A 7,500-nucleotide genomic window follows, 5' to 3' on the forward strand; every position below is an offset into this window, starting at 1 on the left:
TTTTTGTTGATGGGGTTTCAGGGGTTTGTCCTCCGAGATAAATGTAGTTGAAAGTGCAATTTTAACATTAACAGAAATTTAACAGAAATACAGTATAAAAAATAATAATATTTTTTTATAGCGCAAAGGCTTTGGATTAGGGCCCCCCTTGACTCTTGAGCCCGGTAGGCTTGTGCAGTACTCCATCCTTGCATATGTCTATATCCAGAGGTGGTGGAGATACAGTATTGAGAAATTAAACATAACGTTTAAAGACAATGAGTTATTTAATACAACCATATTGGCGATCAAGTCGATGATAATGAAAACAACAATGTCATCCAGACAGATCAGATTAATCCCCTGGAAACATCTAGGCTAAGAGCTTAGGATTGAACGGGGAAAACAGGGAAGTATTTTCACTTCCTGAAAAAGTGATTCACCACCCTTGCCCATTTGCAAGTGAGAGAATATAGTCTCAAGACTAAAAATCCAAAACTGGCAACCAAATCAAAACTACTGTAGAGTCTCTCGGCTGGCCTGATTTTTTCCCCCTCCTCTGTGGGCTCACCTGCTCTTTGGGCTCTGCCTATTTGTCTGCTGGTGTGTGTGTGTGTGTGTGTGTGTGTGTGCATATGAACATCCAGAGATGTGCCCGAATAACCCTCTCAGACGGCGGCAGCTAAGCTTTTAATCAAACTTCCATCCCATGAAAACGACAATCGCAAGGTAAATCCAACCTCCCCACCAACCAACCCCATCCTCTCTGCAACCCATTTCTACTAAACCCCCCCCTACCTCTGTTATCAGCAGACGCCCCCTTGGAGATTTGAAGGGTTAAACCGCACATAAGCACCTTTCGGGGCTTATGATTAAACATTGGCAGCAGCACTTCCTCTGTGGAATTAGTGGTCACGAACGCACACACACACTCGCTCGCACGCTCGCACACACATGTGAGCGCATATATGCATAGCATGTACACACACACACACACACACACACACCAGCGCGCACATATACATTCATACACTCATACATTACACGCACGCACACACGCACGCACACACTCAAGCATGCACGCAAGCATTCAGGCCAGCACTTACGCACGCACACACACACACACACACACACACACACACACACACACACACACACACACACACACACACACACACACACACACACACACACACACACACACACACACACACACACACACACACACACACACACACACACACACACACACACACACAAACTCACACACACCAGAGCTCACTCACATACACAAATCGAAAACACAACACATACACACTCTCTCTCTCACACACACACACACACACACACACACACACACACACACACACACACACACACACACACACACACACACACACACACACACACACACACAAGGCGAACACATGTATAAAGTACACACAGATAAAATGCGAGCAGAGCCCCCTGTGGAGCGAGGCTGAGTGGGCCTCGATAAATCAAGACACGGGGGATAAAAACGAACCCGACGTGGCATAAACACCACCACCATCACCACTGCAACCACTGCCACTGCCCCTGATAGCAGCTTTAGCCCACTGCACCCCCACCACCATTGCCGTCGCCAGACCCCCTGTCTAGCAATACCACTATACTGAGCGAGCCTGATGACGCACAGAGGCGAAAACGCGTTCGCTCTAATAAAACGAGCATAAAGTCAAGAGAAAGTGTGCGGTAGACTTCTTTCTTTTTGAAGTATTGAACATTCCTGCATCTACCAGCACCTAGGAGCTCTGCATGGGACTTTGGACTGTTGAATACCACTATACTGAGCTTTAGTCCCCCCGCTTCCACAGCCACACACCACCCCACCACTAACACACACCGCAACCAGGGCCACCGCTGATGGTAGCTTTATCCCGCTCATCAGTGTAGGGGCTCTCAAACTTGGTCCAGGAAGACAGATGCTGAGGCACTCAAGGTTGCAATTTTTTTTACTTTTTTATTTGGCTACAATGCCTACGCGTTTCGGCCCTTATGGCCTTCTTCAGGGCGTAAAGTAAAAAAAATTCAACCTTGAGTGCCTCAGCATCTGTCTTCCTGGACCAAGTTTGAGAGCCCCTACACTGATGAGCACCAAGGAAAAAAGGTGAAGACCCAGAAGCACTCCAATTACCTGCTAGTGAATACCACTATACTGAGCTTTAGTACCCCGCCACACCACACACCACCCCACCACTAACACACTCCACCACCAGGGCCACGGCTGATGGTAGCTTTATCCCGCTCCACCTCACCATTGCCACTGTGTGAGCCCGTCACCTCCATCCACAAACAGAGACCAACATCAACACTACCAATGCAGCTTTACTCCCTCGTTGACGGATCTTTTTCAGATCGAGGACTTCTTTGTCCCCCCAAAAATGTTCAGGGACAACCGGTCAACTGAATTGACAGTTGACGGGTGCTAATTTCGATGCAGATCACTTACTACTTATTTACATTTACAAGCCTGACTTATTGTGGTTAAAATGAGATTTCAGCTATGTTTAGCTTTGTAATAATATTACAAATATAGTCTACAGCTAGCTTGTCTTTGATAAGTAGAAATCCCCTTGCGGACCACCTGAGCTCTGTCGCGGACCACTAGTGGTCCCCGGACCACACTTTGAGAATCACTGCCCTAAACCAACCCCATTGCCACACACTAAAGACGGCAGCTTTAGCCCACATTGTCAGCATTGCCTCCACTGCTGCCTCCTCCACCAGCCCCATTGCCACACGCCGATGGCAGCGTTAGCCCCCATTAGCACGCTGGCACGTGGGCGCGATGCTTTGCCACCGCCACCTCCACCTCGGCAACATGGCACGCGTGGCGTGGCGCAAACTGTTAACCTCCTGCTGTCGCCTGTCGATGCCAACTCTGCCGCGGGGGCCAATCCACAGAGTCAGTATTTACAGCTGCCATTTCCCCCCCCAATTTTTCATTGCCCGCCGCAACGCCTGCCACATTGATGTTGACGCGACTGACGTCTTCTTGTCAGAGGACAAAAAAAAGAGAGCATCTCCATTCTCCCACCGCAGTGTCGAGTCGACGCGAGCTAAACAAACTCCAGAGCATGTGATGTGATGGTGTTTATTGTAGTCAGTGAAAAAGGTCATTTCTGTTTCAAACCTTCTTGAGAGGAAAAAGCTTCCACTAGTGATAAGCAAACAGGAGGCAGAAGCTTTCTGGTACTATGATCAAATCGACACATGTTAACAAACTGTACTCAATTCAACTAGTAATGTATATGTAATGTCATGTCTATGTACTTCATGTGTAATGTAATGCTATGTGCGCCTATAAATTATTGCTTTTCATGATAATTATCTGATTTAAAAAGGTGTGCTAGAAAATGCATTTAATACATGTGTCGTTTTTATATATGTCACCAAACGTTGTAGAACCATCGTTACAGAGCCAACTATAGCTTTCCGATAGAATTGTGATAATTATGGTCAAGACTGTGGCCAATGGGGTTAGAAGCAAAACGACGCAAGCTTTTCATTTCTGCCTCTTATACTGTACTATACCAGGGGTTCCCAACCTTTTCCAAAGTGGGGCCCACTCGAAATTGTCACAAATGTTCAGGGCCCACTTCTGACCCAATAAAGAATAAAACTCAAATAAATCAATAGCAACACGCACCAAAATATGATTATAATTTGTAGAAAATGATTTCAAGGCCCACTTGGAATACCTTCAGGGCCCACCAGTGGGCCCTGGCCCATAGGTTGAAAATCACTGCTGCATACCCCCATAAAAGACAAAAGAATGACTGCTCTTAAACGCTGAGTCTGCTGTATAGTCAGGATATGGAGGCGGTGTTATTTTAAATAGCCTGACCCCGTGCATTTCTGATGCGGTGGGTATTGAAATGCCCGGCAGGTATTTAAAATCTTGATAGCGGCCATCTCTCTTCCTGACAAGGTCGACTCTTGCTTGTTCTCTGTCTCTTGCCTCGCGCTCCATCTCGGCATCGGCAGTGTGATGTGAGCTGAAGTGAAGCAGTGGAGCTTGTCTTTGGACTCGATGTGTGTTAACCAAGGAAGAAGGCAGAGAGCATGAACACACACATGCATAGGCGCGCACACACACACACACACACACACACACACACACACACACACACACACACACACACACACACACACACACACACACACACACACACACACATAGACAGAAACTGGATGGATGGCTCAGTTGTTTACTGGTCCAGGTGCATTCAGGGGTGCGCGCGTGCGCGCATTCGCGAGTGCGTGCGTGCGTGCGTGCTTGCGTGCGTGTGTATACGTGCATGTGTGTGCGTTTGAGTGAGTATGTGGTTGACAGCCCAGCTGAGTGAGTGTGTGTGTGTGTGTGTGTGTGTGTGTGTGTGTGTGTGTGTGTGTGTGTGTGTGTGCGTGTGCATGTGTGTGTGTGTGTGAATGCGTGCTTGCCTGCATGCGTGTGTGTGTGTGTGTGTGTGTGTGTGTGTGTGTGTGTGTGTGTGTGTGTGTGTGTGTGTGTGTGTGTGTGTGTGTGTGTGTGTGTGTGTGTGTGTGTGTGTGTGTGTGTGTGTGTGCAGCGGGGTGTGTATGGGTGTGAGTGTGACCGGTCACACAGGTGTGTTTACAGCCGGTAGTGGCATGGCCATGATGAATGACAGCAGCAGATAAGGAGGCAACACAAAGGGCCCCATTGTTCCCGCCTGGCAGGTGAGCATCCCTCCCTCACACTTTCCCCCCCAGAGAGAGAGAGAGAGAGAGAGAGAGAGAGAGAGAGAGAGAGAGAGAGAGAGAGAGAGAGAGAGAGAGAGAGAGAGAGAGAGATAGTGAGGGGGGGGGAGAATGGCCATAGGGTGACTGGGAAGGGTGCCTTGTTGGCTCGGGGGTGCATGTTGTAAGCAGAGACTGACTGACTGGCTGACTGGCTGGCTGGCTACCCTCAGGGCCTTAGAGACCCCCAGAGCACAGCTCCTATCTATGGATGCTGGGTCCCCAGGGAGTCACTCCTCCCTCCCCTTCCTTTGATTGAGGGAGTGGATCCAGGGGGGGGGGGGGTCAGTGCAATTAGGCTCACTAGGCTGTGTCTCTCTCCCCCCACCACCTCCACCTCTGACAGGACCGTCATGTCTTCCTTCCTCTCTTTTCGTTTTTTTTTCTTCTTCCGCCCTGGCCTCTAACCACTCGCTAGTTTGCCTCTCCTCTCCTCACCTGTCCTTGTCTTCTGCCCGCTTGTTCTTTTGTCTCCTTTCCACTCTGCTGTCTTGTCTTCTCCTCTCCACTCTTGTGCTCCCGTCTTCTCTTCTCCTCTCTGCGTCTTCCCCTCTCTTCTTCTTTTCTCTCCTCTCCTCCTCTCTTGTCTTCTACTCCTCGCCACTCTTCTCCTCCCCTACTCTCGTCTTCCCCCTCGTTCTCTCCACCCCTCTCCTCTCCTCTCGTTTTGTCTTCTCCTTTTCACTTGTTCTCCTGTCTCCTCTTCTCTCTTCTCTCCTCCTCCTTCGTCTTCCCCTCTCTCTGTGTGTCTGTCTGTCAGGCCTAGCTAATGGGCGGTAATTGGTGGGAGGCTTCATGTTCGCCGTCTCCCAGCTCCTGGGGTTCTGGCTTGGCTTGCCACCTCTCAGCTTGCTCCCTCTCTCTCTCTCTCAATCAATAGCCGCTTGACTATGTAATTAAGCTGCTGATTCTGGCCCCAGAGACTGTGTGTGTGTGTGTGTCTGTGTGTGTCTGTGTGTGCGTGTGTGTGTGTGTGTGTGTGTGTGTGTGTGTGTGTGTGTGTGTGTGTGTGTGTGTGTGTGTGTGTGTGTGTGTGTGTGTGTGTGTGTGTGTGTGCGTGCGTGCGTGCGTGCGTGCGTGCGTGTGTCTCTTTTTCAATACGGCATGTTGTCTTTCTGGGGTTTTTGTTGTTGGCTGGACGCTTTTTGTGATTCTCAACAGCTGACACCTGGAGTAGTGCTCGGAGATAAAATTTAGGGAGGGCGGGTTACGCTTAGATAAGACACAGCATGAATCAGTCGCCTCTTCTCTTTCTCATTCGTGTCGAGCCTGAGCTGTCGAGAGCAATCAGCCGAAAGAAAAAAGATACTCCGCTCTCCGTCTCTCGCTATCTTCTTCTCGCTCCTTGATATCACGTTGTCGTCAAATAACAAGTGCGATAATGAGCACTAAAGGCGTCTTACTGAGTTGCACGCTTCTCTAGCTCCGTCACAAAAATAAAGGCATTTTAGTCTTTGACGTCGACTACTACTGTGCTTAAACTTTCCCTAAATCGTGACCCCAGTTTGACGTTCAAGTTTATTCATTTAAAACAGGGTATGGCAGCTATTAATGAAGAAAATACACTCGAATGTTACAGCCCAGAGACGATATGAAAGGCGCCGTGTGGCCCATGTCAGCCTCGACTAGCGTGCCTTCACACGTTGACAGCTGCTGAGGCTTCAGAAGCAAGTACGGAAATTGCTGTCATTGTGTTTAATGTGGTTCCGTGGTCGGCTCAAACTCTGATGAGGTTTAAATATTTCACTTGTTTGTTTACTGCTACATTGTTTACCATCCTAAAATGAACGGAACGCCACTTCCAGGAAGTTCTCCTTTCAGACTACATCCGTCACAAGAGAAAGACGGCAATGTCTGATTACCCACAACTATTTCAGCTTCCTACAGTATGTCTAGTGTACAGTGGGTGGCCTGAGGGAGTACTGGAATTCCAAGCCCTGTGAATGACCTTAACACATGGCCTGTGACAATATCGTGGACTTTGACAATAAGAGCAGAGTGGAACAACAGCAGAGTTTGACCAACATATCAATGCAGTTCATGCAAAGGAGGTAGGCTTTGAAAAACTAGGAAGGCTATTCCACAATGATCTCACACTTATAGAACGGTGCTTCACACTATTCTTCGCCACATCCACCACAAAAACGAAAACGGCAAGTACTAGCACATCACTGTTCTGCTTCCTATGATCAGTATACACTGCGATTCCTGGGAGCAATGTGTCTTCAATTCCCATGTACTGTATGTACCGTACAGTATGACCTGTGTGCCATGTGTTTATTGACAACAAAGCGGACATTGACATTGTTATTCAGACAGCATCTGAAAAAACAATGCTGCATAGGTGCTGTGGAACAGTGTGCTAGGACACCACACCATAAACAGGCAAGTTGACCATGGAGACCTAGGTTCAATCAAAGCCGACCTTAGATCATTTCCTAACCCAAACGCCATCTCTTCACATTCACTATGAAATAAAGGTATCTAAAGCCTAAAGGGCCGTACACACACGTCGCTGCAAGTTACTCGCTCAGCGGATGAACTCAATAGAATGGCATTGTGTTCCAGCGAGACTAGCAGGCGAGTAGACGAGTACTGTACAAGCGATGCGATGTGGGCGGATCCAGAGTTGAAAATATTTTATCTTCGAGCGAGGCGAGTCAGCAAGTAACCAATTGGAAGGCAGAGTTCGGTACTTCTCGCCTGTTCATTGGCAGT

General features: G+C 48.4%; 1 protein-coding gene across 4 annotated transcripts in view; it reads right to left on the reverse strand.

The window, feature by feature from the left end:
• Nucleotides 1-7,500, reverse strand: part of LOC134459304 (neuropilin-2-like) — a 151,437-nt gene that overhangs the window by 73,729 nt on the left and 70,208 nt on the right. The window lies entirely within an intron of this gene.

Source organism: Engraulis encrasicolus, chromosome 12 (genome assembly GCF_034702125.1).
Source record: "Engraulis encrasicolus isolate BLACKSEA-1 chromosome 12, IST_EnEncr_1.0, whole genome shotgun sequence".
NCBI classification, from domain to species: Eukaryota; Metazoa; Chordata; class Actinopteri; order Clupeiformes; family Engraulidae; genus Engraulis; species Engraulis encrasicolus.